The sequence below is a fragment of the Condylura cristata genome, unplaced genomic scaffold (genome assembly GCF_000260355.1).
Source record: "Condylura cristata isolate star-nosed mole 26May11 unplaced genomic scaffold, ConCri1.0 scaffold00017, whole genome shotgun sequence".
NCBI classification, from domain to species: Eukaryota; Metazoa; Chordata; class Mammalia; order Eulipotyphla; family Talpidae; genus Condylura; species Condylura cristata.
In genome coordinates, this window is record NW_004567118.1 from 32,847,064 (window position 1) to 32,871,458 (window position 24,395).

The window sequence follows — 24,395 nt, forward strand, 5'->3', positions numbered from 1 at the left end:
AAGTAGAAAAAGTATCCAATTATGATTTTTCAGTTTTTCCTAGAAACTAACCTTCTAACTCTTTCTCAAAGTTCAAAGTAAATATATCCACCTACAATTTCCCCACCACAGTAGGTAGTACCATTAACTTATATCTAAGGTCAGAAAAATGTACCTACCATCTAAGACCCTAAAAGAGAACATAAAGGTTTCCAATTTTCAACATGAATATAACTGCATTTAGGAAGGAACTGTATATACATGCTTCATTACATTATAACAAAAATGTGTCTTACAAATTCAAGTCTAATGTACTTTTCCCCTTTTAGTTAAGTAGGCAATTTAATTAGCTGAAGAGACTTTCACCTCAGTCTGGTCCAACCTAATACTAAACTGCAAATGAAGCAATGCACAGAAAAGCAGCCTATATGAGTAATTTATCTCCAGAAAGGAATAATGAAAGGGTATATAACCATGTCTTGATTATTAAATTTTCACTTTCTGTGCATTCTCCTAACCCATGTCTTGCAGTTTCCCATTACCGTTTGAGATTTGACCTGAAACCTCAGGTCACTCCCTTAGATAGAGGTAGGTACTCTCTCTCGTCTGTGTCATAAACATATAACCCTAATTGCTACTCTTTCCTGAATACCATGATAAGATCCTTTCTTACAATGTTTAATTCTTACAACATCCAGCATAAAAATTAATGTCCTCATTTAACAGATGGAAAATAACAAGTTTGCTAAGGTTAGGTAGCATATCTAAAACCAAAATGCAGGGCCAAAATTTAAATCAAGGCTTTTGAGTTCCAAACCATTAATTCTTAAGACAAGAATGAGGACAAGCAGATAAGATTCTATTTTTATGTTTACATGTTGGGTTTTTGCATAGGTTTTTAGGGGAGAAAGTTTCCATTGTTAAGACAAATTTGAAAGAAAAAATAAATCACTGATTCCTATGCCACTAGGAAGGGCCCTAAATAGTTTTTCTTTTTAAGACTGAACACTAATTAATATGTAGCAGAGAAATTGTGCCAATTTAAAAACCATGTAGAAAATCAATGGGTGATTTTCAACTTTATATGCATGCATATGTAAAATACTTGCCAAACAGCTTAATCTTAACACTTAACAAAAAGTAGGTAGAAGGAAAATATATCAGTTGATCAGACCCACTTAATCAAACTGACTTTCAAAGATGGGGTTGGTCTTCCCATATGGAGTATTAAGCACTAGATATTCTTTTACCGCAGTGATACTGATGAGCAAAAATTATAATCCATATAATCCTCTTTAGGAAGATCCCCTATTGCTTACAGGTCAATGAGAGAGGCACCCTTGAACCCCCAAACCTGCCCGCTCTAAATAGGTTCTGCCATATGCTACATCAAGACAAAACATGGAAAGAACTTTAACATAATTAGTGTGCAATACAGAAAAGACAAAGAATACAGTTTCTAAATCAAACACCCAAAGTCACCCATTCCCTCCTGGGTAGAAGTCTACCTAAAAGGGAATGACCCAAAGCAAGGCCTGAAAGCCTGCCACAAGTCTTAAGCACCTTCTGGCAAGGAACCATAGATAAGGGTCAGAAATGGTCAGACAAGTCTGGGAACAAAAGAACAAAATCAAAATCAAGATACATGCTGCCAAAGTTAACCCTCGAGGGTCTCTCACCCACACCTGTTTCAACCAGTCCAGGAACAAGAAACAAGTGCCACTTCTTCACATGTCTCTCTGCTCCATGTGCCTCCGTCAGGTCTCCTTCTGACTCTCCATTCTTCTTCCTTCCTCCAGTCCAGATTTTTCTCTTTCCTTCTCAGCTCCACCTTCCTTTGGGTGGGGCAGGGAACATGGAACCTCCCTTTTTACTGGAGACCACCTTATTACACTATGAGAAATTTTATCTGATAATGTCAGATGGTTTGTTTTCTTCCTGAACTAATTGGTTCATCTTTTTATTAAGGACATTGTGAAAAATAACCTAATGGGTCTTTACCTACTGCTAACTTACAGAAACTCAAGAGTCAAATCTGTACTCTGGCTGCAGCAAAAACAGTTCATAGACCTTCTCTGGCCTTGGTTCTGATTCTACTTTATCCTTACCCCTTACCTGTGGGGGGTTTTTTGTTTGTTTGTTTTCACTTTTTCTTCTTTTAATTTGTGGTATATTGTAGTTTGTGTGTCTTTATAAATAGCCTTAAAGGGTTACCAAACAAATACAGAGACTAAACAGCAAGAAAAAAGTGTGCATTGGCTAGAAGTAATATAACAGTAGTTGACTGGGTTTTCTTTTTAAAGATTTGTGTATTTATGCATACAGAACTGGAGTATAGGCCAAAGGTACAAGGTGGTGAGAAGATTCACCACAGACAGAGTGGGGAGCAGAACAGGCAGATTGAAATACAATGCTGAGGGGAGCAACGGGAGAGCAGGAGAGGTCTGCTCACCACATGCGGGTCACCTCCCTGGCTTGGGATCAACTCATCATGAAGGGAGTGGCTTTAGCTTCCTAGTGCTGTGCTTTAATCTGCTGAGCCACCAGGGAGGGCCAGATTGGGGTTTTTAAGTAAATTTTCAATTCAATCCAGAATCACTCAGCAGGGAAAATATGTTTGTAATCCCAACCCTAGATCATTTATTTGTAGCCTCTGCACAAGGTACCAATTTTTTTTTTAAAGGTGAAAGGTGGAATGGTTGAAGAGATTAAATCAATTTTCAATGCCAGTACTAAAATATTTCTGGAACACAGGTATATAAAACAGCTTGGAGAATAGGTGAATATTGTACACTCATTCAAAAATTCGTATTTTGGAGGCTTCCCTGGCGGTGCAAGGGATTAAGGGTGCAGCACTATGAAGCAATCCGCAGCTAATGCAACAAGAGTTCAATCCCCAGCCAGGGGAGCTAACCCACATTGTGCAGCAGATCTCTCCTGACTGGCCCCCCTGCTCCCCTCAGCAGTGTATTTCAGTGGATCTGCCTATTCTGTTTCCCACCCTGTCTCTGGTGAATACTCTCACCTCCCCCAACCCCACCCCTGAACCTCTGGCTTATACAACCCAGTTCTTCTATGCCTAAATAAATAAATCTTTAAAAAATGTTCATATTTTACAAATTGTATCTTTTTGATCTTCAACTGTACTATATGGCAGGTCTCACAGCTATCTGCACAAAAATACAACCCAAAATTTCATGCTGACAGAGAACAAAAGCAGGTAATATACATGAATGAAGAAGGTAAAACTCACTTTGTTTCATTGTTAATCCCATTTTTATTATAATCATATTGCAATATTCTTTACTTCCAGAGAAAAACACTCTGTTCCACTTGAATATTGCAGTTCTAGCTACACCTTATTCATTTTTTTATACAATCGTCAATAGGGAACCATTTCTTCCCTATAATTAACAGTGCAAGGACAATAATAAACAGTAATAAGGAACTTGTTATGCCCATCTAAAGAAAAGCAGCTGTGACTCAGCTTGGACCAACTGTGCCAGGGAATATGTGGGTCCCACCACTGCCAGAACTACTAATTTTTCAGAATAACCTAAAAATAGAGGCTTTATGCAAAACAGCTAGTTTTTAACATTTTGATTTAAAAAACTTAACCGTGCAAAACCAGAAGAAGTGCATTTGCAAGCTTAGTCTGTCCTGCAAGCAGCCAGTTTGCAACCCTGGCTGGGTAGTGAATAAATAATAGCTTTTTAAATAGTTGCAAGACTGAAGAAAGCAGGACTGAAGTTTAGGAATTTATGGTCTAAAATAAATTTCAACAATCTTATCCATTCTACTTATTCAATTCAAACCATTAAAATTACTGAAGGGCCACCTTGGTGGTGCAAGGGATTAAGTCTCAGCACTATGAAGAAATCCCACAGCCACTGCCACACAAGTTCAATTCCCCACCTGGGAACTAACGCACATGATGAAGCTGCTTCTCTCAGTGGTGTACTCCAATCTCTTCTCTCTGTCTCTTCTGAATCCTCTCACTCACTCCCTTCACCTCTGGCCTACACCCCAGTTCTTGTATGCATAAATAAATAAATCTTTAATAAATAAATTACTGTGAAGAAAAATTTATTTAACACAGGATGAATTTTGTAAAGAAAAGCAAAAATCAAATTTTATTATCGTATCTACAAATATGTTCATTTTCACTGCAATATTATTATCAATTAATGGTGAAAATTTGGAAATAACTTCACTGCCCATTTCTGTATTAAAGATACTAAAAAACAAACAAAAAAACCCCAGACTATCCATGTAAGAAATTATTATAACACAATAAACTACAGTAACACAATAAGCTATATCTTTATTACATATTACATCTAGAAAATATCTTGTATGGTTAAAAAACAGCTAAATAATATACAGTATTAATATTCATGTAAATTCTAAAATATACTATCCATTGTTAATGGATATACAATTGTGTAGTAAAACTACTTAAAAAGAACAAAAGGATGTATCAACTTTAGGAGGAAGTTTACACTAGGAGCAAAGAGAGAGGGGACTGGGACTGCATATGATACAAAATGGACATCAATTATAATCAATTATAACTGAACTTACTTTTCTTTAAAGCACTAAAGCAAATTATGACAAAATGTTAACATTTGTCAATTCTGGTAGTAGTTATGTGAATTTTTTTAGATTAATACAGGTATTTTTTCCTGCATAGCTGGTATTTTCCATTATGAAAATAACTATAAATATGTAAAATAAAACTTAAAAGAAGCAACAAAAAGCACTTTTTTGATATAGGTCCAAATGATAGCCTCCCCCCATTGTATAGAATTTTTGGAGTCAAGTAACAGAGATTCAAATATCAACTTTGTCACTTAAAACTACATTACTGCAGGCAAATTCTCAAATTTCTTATGTCTGTGGTGAAGCTTAACAAAATAATCAGTGTTCAGACCTTGTCTATCATTTTATTTCCCAAGTAAAGCTAAGGAATCATGAAGACCTACAAAGACAATTTCATTTGAAGATGATGTTATGGCGCATTTTACACCTTTACAGACATAAGCAAAGAGATGCCACTTTCCTGGTGTCCAAAAATAGAAATTAGACCACTTTTGCCTTCACAAGGAGGCAGGCAGAAGTGAAGGCAGACTGCCGGTTACTAATATAATCAATTCACCCTAATCACCTTCATCATCACCAATTAATAACAAGGGCCAAATTTTACTGTTGCTACATATTGTTCTCAGCTCTTTTAGTATATTTATCCATTTGATAGATCAGAAAAAAATTATATAAACCATGTAACAAAAGTAACATATACCGTAAGATTATGAATTCAGAGGAAAACACATTTTTTTTCAGGTGACAAAAATCTGAGGAGGACACCTAGAAAAGAAGCTGCAGAGTGGTCAAAGGATAGAGCAGAAGGTTAAATACTTCTTTAGAAAAACTATCTTTAGAAAGTTAAATCACATGATACATGGTAGGCAATAAGAAAGTATGAACAGGTAAGCCAGGACGCACAAGAAATGACCTTCTATGACCACTTAGGGTTAAACTAATGCCTAATAAATACCATATTTCTAGCAATGTGCCCTTTCCATTTTAATTTACATAGCTTACAATGATAGTAAAAAGGTAGTAATGGGTTTTGAGGGGAAAAAAGTAATATGAGAACTGTGGTTCAGGAACATTAATAGCTGTTTTACTATAATAGTCCACACAATTCCTCCTCTTACTCTCTGCTATGGCTAATGATCACCAGTCACACAGCTGCAAATCTGAGCTGTCTTGTAACATTTCTTTCTCCCTCTCACACTACTCACTTACAATTCTACTTCCACAGCTTTCTCCAGACAACAAACCTTCACTGTCACTATCTTATTTCAAGCACTTATTCTTTCCCACAAAAAGCCCCCTCAATGATCTCCAAATTCCAATCACTATTCCTCACTGTCACCCACATAAATTATTATTTTTTTTTTTAAAGATTTATTTATTTGTACAGAACTGGGGTACAGGCCAGAGACGCGGAGGGTGAGAGAATTCACCAGAGACAGAGCGGGGAGCAGAACAGGCAGATCGACGACGTACACTGCTGAGGGGAGCAGCGGGCGGGTCAGGAGAGGTCTGCCACGCCATGTGGTCACCTCCGGGGCAGGCGGGAATCGAACTCATGAGGAAATGGCTTTAGCTTCTCAGTGCTGTGCTTTAACCCGCTGCGCCACCAGGGAGGGCCCACATAAATTATTTTAAATACACTCTGATAACGCTCACCTTTGCTTCAAATTGATTTTCAAATCACCTACAAAGTATACAAAACATAGTTTATAAATTCGATCAGTAACTCACATCCAAATATACTCTGAAATCTTTTCTGCCAAACTACTGTCCAGCAGTCTTTCATGTTTTATGTTGCTAGTGCTGCTATCTAAAATGACATCCCATGTCAACCAATTACTCATTCAAGATTTATCCTCAAGATTCTGAAAAACCTAGAAATAAGGAGGGGAGCTAAAATTTATCCAAGTTGAATAAATAGGTGATGAAACATCCCTTGTCAAAGTTTATCACATATGAACAATGAAAAGAAATTGCTATAATTAACATTTTAATATCTTTAATGTTTCAGACATCTGCAGATTTTTAAGTGTGCTACTATTACATGGTGCTATTATCTTTATAGTCACAAACCTCAATATAAAGATATAACATCATCATTTGAGCTTTCTGGCTCTTTGGACTAAGTGAGACTTTTCTATGTAATATATCCTTACAGAGAAATTTATCTTCTCTACTGAGAAAATTAGCAAATACCTATAAATTTAGAAAATTAAAAACTCAGGCCAGTAGTTCTCACTTGTATGGAAGTACCACAACACACAAAGCCTCAATGTCACCAGCACACAAGACACCTAAAAACTAAAGTACTTTGAGGACTTCCATGCTGATGGCAAGGGGGTAAACTTCAACCTGCACTATGAAGCAATTAGCAGCCACTGCAACACAAGTCCAATCCCCAACTAGCTGACCCACAAGGCACAGCAGACCTCTCCTGTTTTACCAGCTGCTTCCCCTCAGCTGACTATTTCAATAGATCTGCCTGTTCTGCTCCGCACTCTCTCTGGTAAATCCTCTCAACCCCTGCACCTCTGCTCTACACTCCAGCTTTTGCATGCATAAATAGATAAAATAAATCTAAAAAAAATAAAGTACTTTAAAAGAACGTTTAAAATGTTAGAAACAATACATTATGTGAGTCAACCTTCACTGTTTTCTTCCTTTTTCTGTATACAACCAACTACCCTGATCTGTAAGTTTACCTCAGTATTTGCTGAATTATTTCCTTCTGTGTATCTTTACCACTACTTCCATAATTCATCTCTCATATGGAGTAATTAACAGATTTTCACTTATTTCTGGTCTTAACGGATTAATAAACATCCTCTACTACTCGCCCTGCAGAGTCATCTATTAATCATACAACCTGATGGTACTATTGTGGCAATTTTCCAGAGAAATCAGATGGCACTTAGAAAGGTGGAGAAAGAGATTTACTTGTCACACGGAGGGGGCGGGGAGAGCCGTCTGTGGGATCAGTCCAAAAGGCTGAGGCCCAGATTACAGGAATGGTCAGGTTTTATACAGGTTGTATGAGGAACCTTGTCATTCCATCCATGATAGCATAAGCATTCTTTATTGTTTGGAAAGGTGGTCAAGGTAGCCACAGCTACTACTGTGGACAAGCAGCACACAGGAAGAACTTTCTGCTACAACAAGCAGCAGGATCCAAGCAACAGACTCCCTAGAAACATGAGTGGAGAACAGAACAGGTGGATCTACTGAAATACACTGCTGAGTGGAGCTGCTCCATGCAAGTCAGCTCCCTGGGGGTTGGGGAGGGCATCTGAACTTGGCTGTGTGGATGCTGATAGCTTCATAGTGCTGAGACTTAACCTTCTGAGCCACTAAGGAGGCACTTTCAAGTCTTGTTTTAAATTAAGCCTTCCTTTGCTGCCTGGAAAACTGAGCACATGCAAGGTGCGCCTACCCTCTCCCCATTCTGACTTACGATTCTACTCCTTCCTGCTGAGCCCCGTCTGGAGCAACTTCTAGAATGACAGCACAGATTCCATAAGAGAGTGCAGTGAATTTATTCTGATAAAAGGATGAAATTTTTAATGACTCAAAAGGTTAGTACACAATAACAAAATTTCTTTTCCATTATTAATGACACTGGTAGACATGAAAACACCACGTTTTAGAACTCAACTCTCCAATACCCCCTTAATGATTATCATGTTAAAACATACACAACAATAACAAAAATAATCTGGGTCGCCAAACTGGGTCCTCCCTCAACTCTTGATTTTTCACAATGACCCACAACCACTCCATAACTCAAAACCAACATAAAACAAAACAAACAATAGGAAAAATCACTACAATTCCTCCCTCACTGTCTTCATTCTTCCTCTCCTCTCACTTCTGGTTACTAATTTTGAATTTTATACATTCAACTGGCTACTGAATATCTAGCTCTCAAATCCATTCTTTCAATCTTGCACTGCTTCAGAGGTCTATCTCCAACACTGCAGTTACATCTTCAATGCAATAAATGCAATTCTCAAGAATTATCTTCCTTTAAGTTACAAATCTTCCTTAGTGTAAAATAAGTATCTTTTAGGACTTGAGTCTTCCAGTTCTATTTTTAAAATAAGAATAAAATCAATCAAAATTATTGTTTTCTGCTGCAGTACTTAAAACTTACTTGAGGGAACAGGGAGAACAAGACAGTCAAATATTAGCAGAGAAAAACAAATAAGATGCCCCATTTCACTTTGCCTTTGTAAAAGGGAAATTTAATGATGTCACTTATAAAACACAAAATCCCCCCACTGTCAGTCACCTCAAGGGCAAAAGCAGTTGTTCTTAAAAACAATAAGCTAGCGATCTTTTAAAAATGCAGATATCCCAGGCATACCCTGTTCCATGGAATTTTTATTTCATAAGTCTAAGAGTCTGAAAATGTAAATATCTACATCTGATCAAGATATAGAACCCTGCTTTACAGGGCAGATCAGGGCAATGTACTCCTCTGTACTGAGTCACCACTTCATCTATACTGCACTATAATACAAAGACTATCCTTCACCAATTGAAGTATACTTATGAAACTGGGTACATAAGTATAACTTCCTCTGCCTGGAGCCCCACACAATGTTACAAGAGTTCTTTTAAAATGTTCAACCCATGGCACAGAGGGTAAAAGCACTAAGAAGCTAAAAATCACTTCAGCATGAGCTCGATCCTGCCCCAAAGGTGACCCACATGGTGCAGCAGTCCTCTCCTGGCCCACCCGCTGGCTCCCCTCAGCAGTGTATTTCATCAGTCAGCCTGTTCTGCTTCCCACTCTGTCTATGGTGAATACTCTCAACCCTTGCACCTCTGGCCTGTACCCCAGTTCTGTATGCATAAATAAATAAACCTTTTTAAAAAATGTTCAATCAACATAACTGAGAGGTTTCCTTGAAGACTCTGGGCTTTCACCTCATCAGGTATATATTTTGATTACAGTTCTGTTATGCTAACTCTACATGATGTATGTGTTTATAAACATTAAGATATTTGAGATCAACAGAAGACAATTTGTATTCCCAATATTTGATATATATCTAAATAATGTTTGCTGGATAGAAAATTTAGAAGATAAAAACATAAAATGGTGTTGGGTAACAAATTTTTTAAGAAGATTTATTTATTTACACATGTAAGAACTGGGATACAGGCCAGAGGGGGTGAGACATTTCACAAGAGACTAAATAGGGAGCATAACAGGCAGATGTACTGAATTATAGTGAGGGGAGCAGCAAGTGAGTCAGGAAAGGTCTGCAGTGCATGTGGGTCTCCTGTCTGGCCAGGGATCGAACTCGTGCTGCAGTGGCTGCAGACAGCTTCATAATGCTGTGCTTTAACTCAATGCACCACCAGGGAGGGCCTAAATAATTTTTAAGTTAGAAATTCAAAGCAACTTTTCTATACAAGTGTTACAATGGAAGCACAATATATAAAAACTACTACAAAAGCTGCAATTCTCAAAATTATCTTAATTGTAATTCTCAAAATTATCTTCTCTCAAATTACAAATTCTCTTCACTATAAAGTAAGTATCTTTCAGGACCTGGATCTACCAGTTCTATTTTTAAAATAAGAGTAAAATCAATCAGGGCTTTCCCTGGTGGCTCAACAGGTTAAAGTGCAGCACTTTGGTTCCTTGCAAGGGAGGTGACCCACATGGCACAGAAACCTGTCTCCCCCGCTGCTCCCTTCAGCAATGTATTTCAATCTGCCTGTTCTGTTCCCCACTCTGCCTCAGGTGAATCCTCTGTCACACACACCTCTGGCCTATAACCCAGTTTTTGTGTACACAAATAAAATCTTTAAAAAGTAAAATGAGGGAATTCCCTGGTGGCAGTGGGTTAAAGGACAGCATTAAGAAGCTAAAGCCACTTCCGCATGAGTTTGATCCCCGGCTCTGGAGGTGACCCACATGGCACAGCAGACCTCTCCTGACCTGCCCGCTGCTCCCCTCAGCAGTGTATTTTGTCCATCTGCCTGTTCTGCTCCCACTCTGTATTTGGTGAATCCTCTCACTGCCCCTGCACCTCTGGCCTGTACCCCAGTTCTGCATGCATAAACAAATAAATCTTTAAAAAAAAAAAAAAAGTAAAATGAGTAAGATGGTAAGATGCCTCATCTGCTTTGCTTCTCAGACCCCAGGAGTCTTTAAATAAGCCCCAAAATGAATTTAAGAGTAATTACTAGAATATAAAATTCATATGAATATAGCTTCTTCAAATGTTTTATCTTCATTCTCCAAATTACTTCTAAATATTTTTTTTTGAAAATCTGGGAGTCCCTTAAGTCATTATTACTTAAAATTCTAGATTTTCTTTTGGTCTCTTTGGTCACTAATACAGAGCAAGAGGACTATGGGAACACATAATCATCTCATTAACACCCACGTATTGTGCAGCCTTCCTCACTCTACCTTCCAAATTCAACCTGTACTAAATTTGGCTACCCTGCCACGTAGAAGGTAACTGCAGTGTCAAAGCAGAAGATGAAACATCACTAAGACTGAGCAAATGAAGCACCCTAAAATTGCATACTACAGGTTCAGGCTTGGATTCTAAAATGGATTAACACCTAAACTCAAAAGGGCAGCTGTTGCAGCATCCAGTTCACCTTAAGGATTTCAATGATCAGTCACACAATAAATCACGTCCAGTTTTAAGAAAATTCTAAATAAAATGGTTTTGAGTTAAAAAACATAAATTGGGCCCTACCTGGTGGCACAACGGGTTAAAGCACAGCATTAAGAAGCTAAAGCCACTTCCGCATGAGTTCGATCCCCGGCCCAGGAGGCGACCCACATGGCGCAGCAGACCTCTCCTGACCCACCCACTGCTCCTCTCAGCAATGTACTTCATCAATCTGCCTGTTCTGCTCCCCACTCTGTCTCTGGTGAATCATCTCACTAGCCTGTACCCCAGTTCTGTATGCACAAATAAATCTTTAAAATAAATAAATAAAATAAAATCACCAATACTGAGTATCATGTAGCCCCTGATATGATGTAATGAAAATCATACTTCATCTCTGGTATTTTCCCCCAAAATCCATAACACCAATCTAATAGTGAAAAAACATCAGTTTAAGGGGGCATTTCACAGAACTAGTACTATTACAGACTAAGAAGTTGTCATAGACCAAAGGAGATGGTGAAACATGACAACCAAATGCAATATGCTACCTTGAATTAACTCTGAAACAAAAACTATAAAATCAAACTAAAGTCTGAAGTGTATGAATAGCAAATAGCAAGAAAAATAAATATCAATCTTACAGATGCAGAAGATGTTATCAAAGGGGAAACTGAATGCAGGGTATATACATCATCTTTAAAACTTGTCTATAAATCAAAATTAATCCAAGATCAAAAGTTCACTTAAAAACACACATATGGAGGTAAAATGTGGGACTATTTAACAATGTTTAAAAGTACATTTTCTAATTAAAAATAAGTACGCAAATTGGACTTGAATTTTAGATAAAACGCTAACTAGCAATAGAAATTTAAGTCAAAAAAAAAAAAATTTCTGGGGCTCCCTGGTGGCACAACAGGTTAAGCAGCAGCACTATGAAGCCACTGCAGCATGGGTTCCATCCCCAGACAGGAAGCTGACCACACCTGGTGCAGCAGACCTCTCTAGTCCTCTGTTGCTCCCCTCAGCAGTGTATTTCAGTCAATCTGCCATTTTTGTGCCCCACTCAAGTCTCTGGTGATTCCTCTCACCCCCTACCCCCACGACCTTTGGCCTGCACCCCAGCTCTTACAGGCATAAATAAACCTTTTCTAAAAAACTGAATGTTTCAATTTGGCATTCACAATGAAATGTTGAAGCCATCACTAGTTTCAGATAAACTAATTTCCCCAAAGGGTAAAGAATGACTCCCCAATAGCAATTCGTAAGAAATGCACTTAAGGCCCTCCCTGGTGGCGCAGTGGGTTAAAGCACTGCATTGAGAAGCTTAGGCCACTTCTGCATGAGTTCAATCCCTGCCTGCCCCGGAGGAGATCCACATGGGAAGGCAGACCTCTCCTGGCACCCCCGCTGCTCCCCTCAGCAGTGTACTTCGTAGATCTGCACCCCACTTTGTTCCTGTTGAATCCTCTCACCTTCCACATCTCTAGATCTCTAGCCTGTACTCCAGTTCTGTATGAATAAGTAAACCTTAAAAAAAAAAAAAAAGAAATGCACTTAAAACTACAAAAGCTATTTGAAAATGTTAATAATGATTATTTAAATGTTTAAAATATGTTAAATCCTTTCTTTCAAAAGTCTAACAATAAAAAGCATGTATTGAAGTATTTATAGGCTTTCATCACTCAATATTAGTAAAACACTCCACGAGTTAAATACAGTCAAAAATCATCCATCTACAATATGAGGTTTTTGCTCAAGGCACAGCTGGCAAATTGTAGAGTCCAAATCAGAGTATAAATATTCACCTATGTTTTGGTTAACAGTTTTATTTAACTTTCTCTAATATTAAAAGTATAAGTTTTTCCCATCCTTAAAAAATGCTTTACAAAAAACCTCAATAAAACTGACCCCTTTTCTTTACTTTCCCTTTTTCTGCATTCATTATGCTTTTGATAATATAAAGATGAATGAGGGAGATGCAATTTAAAACCACAATGAGATACCACCTCACCCCAGTGAGAATGGCACATCTTAAAACAACTAGCAACAACAAATGGTGAGGATGTGGAGAAAAAAGAACTCTCCTGCACTGCTGGTGGGAATGCAAACTAGTACAACTATTATGGAAAACTGTCTGGAAGTTTCTCAAACTGCTAACCATGGAGCTTCCATATGACCCAGCAATCCCACTTCTAGGTATCTACCCAAAAGACACAATAACACTGATTCTAAAACACACCTGCACCCCCATGTTTATTGCTGCTTCATTCACAATAGGAAAGACATGGAATCAACCCAAAGGCCCAAAAGTAGATGAAGGGATTAAAAGGATGTGGTACACATATACACGATGGAATATTACTCAGCAATCAAAAAAGATAAACACATGCCTTTTGCAGCAACATGGATGGAGCTGGAAGGGATCATGTTTAGTGAAGTAAGCCAGAAAAAAAAGGAAAAATATCGGATGGTTTCACTCATAGCAGGAATATAAAGGACTAGGGGAGAAAATAGTAATAATTAACAACTATATACCAGAGACATTTTCTCAGGGTAGAGTGGAATCAAAATGGGGAATGGGATCAAAAATGGGTTGAGGGGGGAGTGCACTGGACAATGGTGATGACACATGGGTGATGTGATAGGAAGCTCACAGGGATTACAACTGAGATGGAAAAAGGCACAAAATGATATAAAAATAAGCTATTGTATTATAAAAATAATTCACAACAAAAAAGAGGAATGAACATAACATGCCTCATGCATACAACACACTAGTATCATGAAACATGTCCTTCTGTTTTTGCCATAGATCAAAAGTGGATTAACCAACCAGGTGCAAAATATTTTCTATTTTTTATTATTATTATTATTAAAGATCCAACCATTTGGCCCCTTCCTGATGGCACAACAGGTTAAAGCGTCAAACTGTGAAGCTGGGTGAAGCTGCTTCTGCACAAGTTCAATCACCAATCTCTACCAGGGAGGTGACCCACATGGCCTGGCAGACCTCTCCTGTCTCACCTGCTGCTCCCCTCAGTAGTATACTTCAGCAATCTGCCTGCTCTGTTCTCCACTGTTTCTGGTGAAATCTATGATCCCCCACACCTCTAGCCTGTCCCCCAGTTCTGTACGCATAAATAAGTAAATCGCAAGCAAAAGAAAATACCATCTGGATCCTTTTATGCATACAAGAACTGGGGGACAGGCCAGAGGTGTTGGGGGGGAGGGTGTGAGAGACAGAGTGGGGAACAGAACAGATGGACCAACCAAAATACACTGCAGCGGGGCACATCCGGTGGGCTAGGGGAGGTCTGCTTTGCCAGGTGGGTCACCTCTGGGGGGGTGGGTCACTTCTCTAGCCAGGGATTGAACTTGTACTGCAGTGGCTACAGACAGCTTCACATCTCATGCTTTGACCCTTTGGACCACCAGGGATGAAGGGCCCAGGTGCAAAATCTTAACAAAACTGTATACAAAGCTTTCAAAAATTAAATTCTTAAAAATTTTCCAGATTCTTAACTTTACTGTTACCTAGACCATCACTCCGAAACATTTAATAATCTTAGTCAATAATTTTTTTAAAAGATTAATTTATTTATGCATACAGAACTGGGATACATACAGGCCAGAGGTGCAGGAGCGCTGAGAGGATTCACCAGAGACAGAGTGGGGAGCAGATCAACATCGGCGAAATACACTGCTGACGGAGCAGTGGGCGCAACAGGAGAGGTCTGCCACACCATGTGGGGTCACCTTCCTGGCTGCCATCCAACTTCTGCCAAAGTTGGCTGTGGATAGCTTTGCAGTGCTGCTGCGCTTTAACCCATTGCACCACCAGGGAAGGACCCCTTAGTCAATAATTCTCATCAACATGAAAGAGCTCAAAGAACAGATAATCAAAATGAAAAGAGCACATAATTACAAAATACAAATATAATTTAATTAATTTCTTATAGCTGAAACTTTATGAACCTGATACAACTATGTCAGAGGTGTAACCCATTTCCTTAGGATAGCATAAAATAATCTGTAATGAAGAATAAACACTTAATTCCTCAGGTCAATCAAAGTTAACGATTACCAAAAACTGTAGGATAGCACATTTCCTTTCACATAACCCTGCATTTAATTAAATATGCAAGCATTTAATTACTTATTAATACTACTGTAAGGCAGAATTAGACACTTTCTGGAGTCCCAACTCAAGTGTCTTATGCAAGCAAAATAACACAAGACTATGTGTTAATAAACATCATTTCAGGGCCCTCTCTGGTGGCACAATGGGCTAACTAACGCACAGCACTGCAAATGAGCTGCAGCCCCTTTAGTGTGAGTTGGATCCCTAGTCCCAGAGGTGACCCACATGGCCCCGCAGACCTCTCCTGTCTCACCTTCTGTTCCCCTCCGCAGTGTACTTGTCAATCTGCCTGTTCTGCTCCCACTCTGTCTCTGGTGAAGCCTCTCACCACTCCGCACCTCTGGCCTGCACCCCAGTTCTGTATGCATAAGCAAATCTTTTTTTAATCAATTTAAATGATGCAGGTAATGCCAATAATTTTTACAATTAAAAATAAACCTAACAGGCCCTCCCTGGTGGCACAGCGGGTTAAAGCACAGCACTGAGAATCTAAAGCCGCTTCCACATGAGTTCGATTCCCGCCTGTCCCAGAAGTGACCACATGGCATGGCAGACCTCTCCTGACCCGCCCACTGCTCCCCTCAGCAGTGTACTTCGTCGATCTGCCTGTTCTGTTCCCCACTGTCTCTGGTGAAGCCTCTCACCGCCCCTGAGCCTCTGGCTTGTACCCCAGTTCTGTATGCACAAATAAAAAATAAATAAATAAACCTAACAAACAATAGTTATAAAAAGAATACAATTTGTTAAAAAAAAAAAAAAAAGAATGCTTGCTTGATCATACAAGGGAATACCTACGTGCTCCAGTGACTATAATATCTGCACCTCATTTTCGTTACAAGCTTGTGACCTTTGGGGGAAAATACTTTGGATTTTATTTTTCTCATCCCATAAAATACCCATTTGCCTCAAAAAGATCTCACAGAACAATGAAGTACCACATTCAAAATACACTTAGAAAGTACTAGGGAAATGTTTATGACAGTAACTTCAAAGAGTAGTTTTTCAGAAGTATCCTTGACAAATGCACAGATCAATCCTTAATGGATTAAGTTTCAACCAGCCACCATCTTTTAAAGAGAAAACAATAAATCAAAATAAGCATTTATGATGCCCATATCTAGTAAGTATAAAGCATTTCACAAATATCAGTTAAAATCTATAGATGTCATAGCAAGGTTAAAAAATAATGCATACAGCAGAGGCTAAACTAAGGTCCCACTTAAATGACTAGCCAAAGGGTCATAATAAATGAGCAACAAAGCTACAACATTCCAAAAATCTTCACTGCAGTTAACTATCAGGCTTATGTAACACATCTTTTTTGGGAAGTACAAATTTATTAAAATATTTGGCCTTCTGCAAACACGATTCACTTTTCACCTAAGCATCGTAAAGAAAACCATAGGTATGCTTTTTCTTTTTATAACTTGTATTACATGCCACTATTGTTTTATTTTAAATAGAACTTTTTTTTAATTGTAGAAGACAAAACAGTGCAAAGAATTTTCACTTCAAACTTAACTCTTTCTTTCCAAACTACATGAAAACAAATTACCTGACATAATGAATTAGTTTCACAATAAAGACTGAGAAGCAAGTAAAAGACTCTCAGAATCACAGCAGACATGGCCTAGTGGGTTTAAAACCAAATGAGTCTCAAAAAACCCTTTGGCAAGAGTGCATGACTCACCGCTTTAGAAAGCAATGGGAAGAATTGTTAAGTTCACTCTGCCCTAATATTTTGCTTTGGTTTTATTTTTTAGGACACTCCATACTAATGGTGACAATTTCTTTAGCTTGTTTATCAAGATGACAACTTGTCAGTGACCTGAACCACATGTAAACAAAAGGTCCTGTTTTCTCCTGGATACTTAAAATGACATATAAAGGTATATAACATCTAGTCTATAGTCCTACCTGTTGTATAGCAATTATATATATATATAAATATATATTACGTGTAAATATGAAGGAAACATTGCAGTGAATAAGTAAAATACAGCCAGTGAAACATGGCTATTCTAGGTACAAAACCAAAAATCATTAACATAACTGGTTCTTCTCTTCCAGAAAAAGCTCCAGATCTCATATGTTACCATTACTTTATCTGGAAAAAGTAATTTTACTACAACAAAATGCATCCCAATCTCATTAAAACTTTAATATATAGCATCATTATTAAGAATTTTAAAAAGTAATCCCCAAATTAAGCCAAAAGTCTGCCATGTGTATCAAACACACACAGAAGTTTGGAACTAAAGCTCTCTCGACTAAGAAAGAGTGAGTTTTATGTTCCTGATCAATTAATAATATGAAAAGTCACAACTCTTAGTGTGCTCTTGCAGCTACAAATACTAGGAAAGGAGATGTTAGACACCTAACAGTAAATTATCATTCCTAACCTTACTCAGGGCTTACCCATAACCTTCTAGTTTCTATCACACTTTGAAAAAAAAAGTGTAAAAATATATCATATACTGACAATCATAAAGTTCATCAAAAATCACATTCACATGATTTTGACATTCTTTTGACAAATGCTTGATACAAAAAATTAACATGACCTACACTCTCTTATGGTAGTTTCTTACAATAAGGCCCCTTTTTTGGAGGGACAATACAAGAGAAAGAATCTACATAGAGTCTTTAATACTAAATAGCTCAGTCTTTTTTACTCCACTTTGATGTTTTTAATTTAAAAATCACATTTACTGTTTTAATGCAAACTAAAACAACACCCGCAGTTATTATATTTTGGCACTATTTCTACTACTGTATTTCAGGCATTCGTTTTCACTTGACTAAAACAAAAAAGCCCATATTCAACATAGGTGTGTACAGATGTATGTACATAAACATATAGATCGACAATGTATCTCTCATAAACAGGAGCACTGCTTTTAACCCACATCATTCAATACCTTCACCTTGCAAAAAGGGTAGAAACTAAAAATATGAGATTTTAAGATTTACTACAGGGGAATGTCTTTGTTGCAGCAGCAGTTAGCATCAAATAATCTTACAAAACATAAGAAAAATGCCAAGAAAAGGCAATCGAGCATTTCACAGCTTCTGCTCTCGTACTCCACCCAGTCTCCTCTGTTCAATGGCTGTTCACAGCATTCAAAAAATATTGGCCCATTTTTAAAAAAAGAGGTGGGGGGAGCAGGTTACCAAAAAAAAAAAAGGCTAGCTCTATGAAAACCAATATATACAGAAATAATTTTGTGGAAAATTGGGATCCTCTTACAGAGGAAGGGGGAAGCTCATATTTGAAGAGATTGTGTCCTTCTGAACAATCCAAACAATGATCATTTATAATATAGAACCTGAGAGAATAAAACATCCTAAACACAGATTACTCTTCTGCTTTAAAAAAAAAACTGCCATTTGCAACTGCCAATTATTTTTGTAAGACTGTGTCAAAGATATCCATGAAAGATTTTTTTAACCTTTCTCAGAACCAAAGCAGAATTTTTTTTAAGTAAAACCTTTTTACAAATGTTCACTACAAACATGCCCAAACAGGAAATTTTCCTGATTGAGACTGGAGCCTGCAGCACCCAAGCCCTGCTGCAGAGGGAGAGATAGACAGACAGAAGATGAAAAAGAGGAAGAAAAGGAGGAGGATGGAGAAGAAAGCAGCAAATACACGGTGGCAAAAGGCAGGAATGTCATTATCACTGGTATGAAAGGCCTAAACACTGTCTCCTCCACCCTAGCCTCCAAATTAAATTCACACAAAACATCCCACCTCCCACCAAAAAACAGAATCACATAGAAAGGCACAAATTTTTTGTTTAGTGTTTAAAACGCTATGAATTCCAAGGATTGTGTCTTAAAACAGAGGTCAGAATAACAGTAAAATCTTTATTCTCTCCCGACTGCCTCTTAAGGAAAGGGGGAGGGGGAGACCTTGGCATGACATCGCCCATTGAGGAGACCACAAATCTGGTTCTTCTCTTCAAAAGCACAATTTCTTAATCAAAAGAATTGATATAAATTGAACCCAAGCCCCAAAAGAAAATGTCCTACTCTCCTCTCAAGGAGTTTTGCTAAGTCATTTGAGAAAGGTAGAATAATAAAGCCAAGACACCTTGCTCTCTCATCGCAGCTATAGAAACCTGCTCTTTCTCTCTACTCCTACGTTTAGTGTTAGAGAGGAGGTAGGGTTAGAATTTGTCCACCACCTCAAACGCATTTTCTCACCTGGGAGGCTAAAAACACTGCGTTTCCTAAAGGACTGGAATGACTAGATGAAAGGGGATGGTTGTGGGCCTCGACGCTCAGTGTTAACAACGTCAAAAGGCAACTCCCGTTGGAGAAGCCGGTGGGCAGAGAAGAAAAATTCGGCCTGGTTTGGTGGGAGGATGCTGCAGATGGGTCGGTGGGTAGGGCCGCTCCCCCGTGCTGGGTGTAGAGACTGGGGCCAAGACAGAGGTGGGCCATCCTCCTCGGGTCAACCCCATGCTAGGGACAGGTGGGTGCCGAGGCAATGCGGAGCTGAGCCCGGGCTCAAGCTGCCAACAGCGGGTGGGGACTGCGGAGCTCGCGTTCCCCGACTAGAAAGAGGAGGGCCGTACCCTTTCCCCAAGATCAGAGCGCGACCTGCTCTCCACGCCCTTTCTACCCAAGAATACTTTTCTTGCTAAGTCACCGAAGGAGGAGGGCGATCCCGTCCCAGGCAGAGCCGCGGGTGGAGTCGCAGCGTCCCTGGCACCCACCGAACCGGAGCCGGGCGGAGGAAAGCGAAGGCAGCGCCCTCCCCAGCCTGTCCCCCCCTCCTCCCGTGTCTCTCACTCAACGGCCGTCGCGGCCGCCATTTTGAGAGCGAGGAGAGAAGAAGAAGGAGGAGGCGGCGGCGGCAGGGGGAGGGGAGAAGGGGAGGGAGGGGACCGGCGCAGCCACATCGTCAGGCCGCCGGGCCTGGCCCGCCGCCGCCCGAGCGCGGTGGAGAAAACATAAGGGAGGGCGAAGACCCTTGTCGCCTTACCGGAGCGCTGCACCGCCGCCTCCGCAGGGCCTCTTCCGTCCTTCACTCCCATCCACCGGCGGGGGAGGGGAAGAGGGTGAGGGAAGGGAGGAAGGAGGGAGGGAGGGAAGGAGGGAGGGGGAGGATGGCGCGCTGGGCCCGGGCCCGGGGAGGGGGAGGGGAGGGGAGCGGGCGGGCTCCTCAGTCGTTCCGGGGCTCGAGCCCAAGCCGGCGCTCGCGGTTTCTCTTGCTCGCGCCTGAGCGCTCCCCTCCTCTTTCTTGCTCCCTAGACCTGGGGGTCGCTGCTCGTTCGCTCGCTCACTAGCTACCTCCGCCGCCGGACTCCGCCGCCGCCCCGCCGCTCCAGCTCCGTCTGTCACAGGAGCTGCCCCAACGCCCTGACGTCACCGCGCCGCCGCCGCCGCCCCAGACCCGCCGGGAAGAGGGAAGGGAGGGGGCCGAGAGCGGAGGAGGGGCTGCGGCGCATGCGCCGCCTGAGCCGGCCGGGCGCCGAGCTGCCTTCCGCTTAGCGGGCTAGCTGCCAGTGCGGCTCCGCGGTACCAAGGGACCAGCCGGCGAATTTCCGCGGGAGGCCGTCCTCCTCGCGCTCGCACGCTTTTATAACCTTGGAGAAAGGCTCTTGGCTCCCTTTTCCTGGACCCTTGTCAGACTGTTTCCTCCCCTCTCGAACGCCGGGTCTGTTTACCCACTGCTGTGCACTTGCTTACGGAGCAGCGCTCTTGCGAGCCGCTGGGACCGGCCCCGGCCCCTCAGGCTCCGGAATAAAGCCGAGCCTACCGGCTCGGGGCCAGAAATGGCCCCCCTTTCCCCTGTCGGCCTTCGGGTTTATTTCCCTGTTTAGAGTGAGGGGGGATGGAAGGGAGTAGTTTGGGTTGATTTGGAAAGAACTACTGAGGTTAAAAGGCTGATGAAATACCTAATTGTCTTCATTTTTGTTATAGATTTTTAAGTGGGAGGATTCGCTTTTAGATGTGATTCAGCTATTCTTTCCCTTAGTCACAAAAATATCCCAGACTCTCAAAGTCATCCAAACTGACGCCCAGAGAAAAGCCTGGAAACTTTATCCCTGCAAGACCTGTGTATTTGTTAAACGATGGTATTAATGACAATGAAGCTTTGGGAGTTTGTAGTCAATTTATTCCACACAGAGACAGGATCTAAATCATTCAATAAAGGATATTCTTTTAATAAGAGGCCTCTTATGATTACCTCGTCTTTAATTTGTGTTGTCCAAAGAAACTCCCTGAAATACAGGTTAATTCTTAAATTTATTGTCTTTCATTACTACTCTTTATATAGATAAATACATTATTTTTGAGAAGCTCCTAGATTAAGAGAACTTGAATATGAATGCTGGATCAGCCATTTATCAAAAGAATGACCTAACTATTTTATTCATTCTGGCCTTGGTTTCTCTATAAAATATGTATAATAGATGTAATAATATGTATTACTAACTGCAAGACTTTTTGTGAGAATTAAAGGAGGTGCACTTCATGTGTAAAGTCTCATCTTAGTGGAAATTGTAGTTAACTCATAACTATTATTGTTGCTTGATGCCAAAACAAGTTTCCTTTTCTCAAGGTACTTTGTAAGTCTATCCCCTGGAGTTGTTTAAAAAGTCCATAAGCCAATTGTCTGGAGAATTTGGCTTTTTTTCTATAAAACTTGAATTCATTGACTCGTGTATTTAGAAAAGTTTAAACTCTGTGTTATGTAGTTATGCATGACATTGAGATCAAGTTTTATTTCTATAGCAATCCTTTAAAAAAAAACTAATAAACACCCTTGGGAATAATAAAACTTTCTTCCTGGATAATAATTTTCCTGAACAGAAATAAAATTGATATGAAGCAATGTGTTATGGTTCTGTGCACTCCCCTTTCAGTTACTAAGATGATAGATTCATCTTAATAAACACTTGTCTGTTGAGAAAAGAGAATTAGGACCTCTGTGCTATCAATCACAATTCATTATGGTTTATATAGAATCTGCTATATCCATCCAAGAAACATTTAAGAATTAATATTTTGACTAACCTTTTTTGGAAAAAAAGCATACATACCTATTATCCTTAACCACAATCTACCAATCTCCACATTCATTTAAATTAGAAATTTTTATTTTTCCATCAGATATTTTCGAAATGCAATATTTGTTTCAATCGATGCCGTAAAATTAGCATTCATTTAAATAGTTCTGAAAATAAGCTGATTGGAAAAAAAAAAAACAGTCCAAAAATACTGCTACTGGGAGAACTCAAAATGTTTCCAAAAGCACCAGGGCAAAAATAATCTGCTTACAATGATCACAAATATTAAAGCATTATTTTGAGAATTAAAATGCCCCCTACTTACAAGCAAACATAAATTGTTTTATGTGCATATTTGATAGAAAGCAGTTAACAAGTGGAGAAAAGGTAGCTTTCAGGTATGCAAGTTATGTCATCAAAGTCCCATTTAAAAGAGAACCTTGACCCAACTGGCAAAAGACACCCTTTAGGAGCTTTTAGCTAACTAATTTGCATACCTGCATTTTCCCCAAAGCAAAGGCAAGTCAATGCAGACAGGTCCAACTAGATCAGTCATTCTTTATCTCAGTATCATGGCATTGCCATGTGTCATACGCATTGAGAGTCCACAGAAACTAGGGCTATTAAAAGAGGTGAAACACTCATCCTGAACATTGAAACATCATTTAGGAACAATATGTGTGGGTCTCCCTGGTGGCTGAAGGGGTTAAATCAGTACTAAAGCTATTCCCAGCCACTGCAACATGAGTTCAATCCCCAGCCAGAAAGCTAACCCACATGGCTCAGCAGACCTCTCCTGTCTTGCCTGCTGCTCCCCTCAGTGGTGTATTTCAGTGGATCCACCTGTTCTGCTTTCCACTTTGTCTCTGGTGAATCTTCTCACCTTATCCACCCCCACACCACTGGCATAAACCCCAGCTCTTGTATGCATAAATAAATAAGTCTTTAAGAAAAAAACACTCATCCTTTCTTAAAAAGGTATAAAAAGTAGTTTTTAAGTGCTGATGTAAAAAAATAAAAATACAAATGGCTGTATCAAATGTATTCTGCATATCATCACAATATACCAGGTAAAGGTAAAACAAACTCTCATCTCTTTATGTGTTTGTACACCTTAGGGAGTAAAAGATTCATTCTTTCCTAGAGAAAGAATGCTTAAAGGAGGCTTTATGAAAGAGGTGATTTAAAGCAAACCTTGAAAAATGACAAATATTTATTGAGTGCCTTCTATGTACCAGACCTTGTACGAGGTGTTGAATTTACACAACGAACAAAACAAACAGAATCCCTGAGCTCCTGGAGTTCATATTCTAGCAGAAGACACACACACACAAAAGCTGACACAGCTATGCAGGCAATAAATATTAAGTATTGTGATGGAGAAAAATAGGAAACACTACATTAGTGAGGGTGATAAGAGAAGACATTTTTGATGAATGCATGACATTCAAACTGAAACTTGAGTGGCAAGAGATTTCAGACTAAGGAACAGATTAAGGACAAAAACTTGAGGGAGGAAACTGCTTTCTGTACCCCAGGAAATGAAAAGGAATTCTAGACAAATGGAATGAAATTATGGTGTGGAAGGAGACCTCTTGACTGAATTGTTCTAGGGGACAGCATTCACAGTTTATTCCCTAACTAGCCCCAGCAAAGGAAAGTAACAGGAAATAAGATGAGACTTGAGAACATAGGGAGTTTGGATTTTATTTTTATAGCTGAGGGTAAAGGTAAGGTGGGGGAGGGGGAACACATTTATATCCTGCCTTAAGAATGTAAATAAATTATGCATTTATTCTACCAAAAGGTAACTTGGAGATTTTCAAATTATACAAAGGTAAACAAAATAATAGCATCAACTCTTATATACCCATCTACTCAATTTCACAATTATAAATTCATGGCTAATCTTGCATCACCTATATTACCACTCATTTCCCGCTCCTTACTTTGAAGCACATCCTAGCTGCCACATTATTTCACTCACAGTTTAGTATG

At 39.6% G+C, this 24,395-nt stretch overlaps 1 protein-coding gene across 1 annotated transcript in view; it reads right to left on the minus strand.

The window, feature by feature from the left end:
- Positions 1 to 20,739, minus strand: part of PAFAH1B1 (platelet-activating factor acetylhydrolase 1b, regulatory subunit 1 (45kDa)) — a 67,065-nt gene extending 46,326 nt beyond the window's left edge. The window contains exon 1 of the mRNA XM_004684781.2: positions 20,366 to 20,739. The gene's annotated coding sequence lies outside the window, so the exon portion shown is untranslated. The remainder of the gene's footprint in view (positions 1 to 20,365) is intronic.
- Positions 20,740 to 24,395: the final 3,656 nt, after the last annotated feature.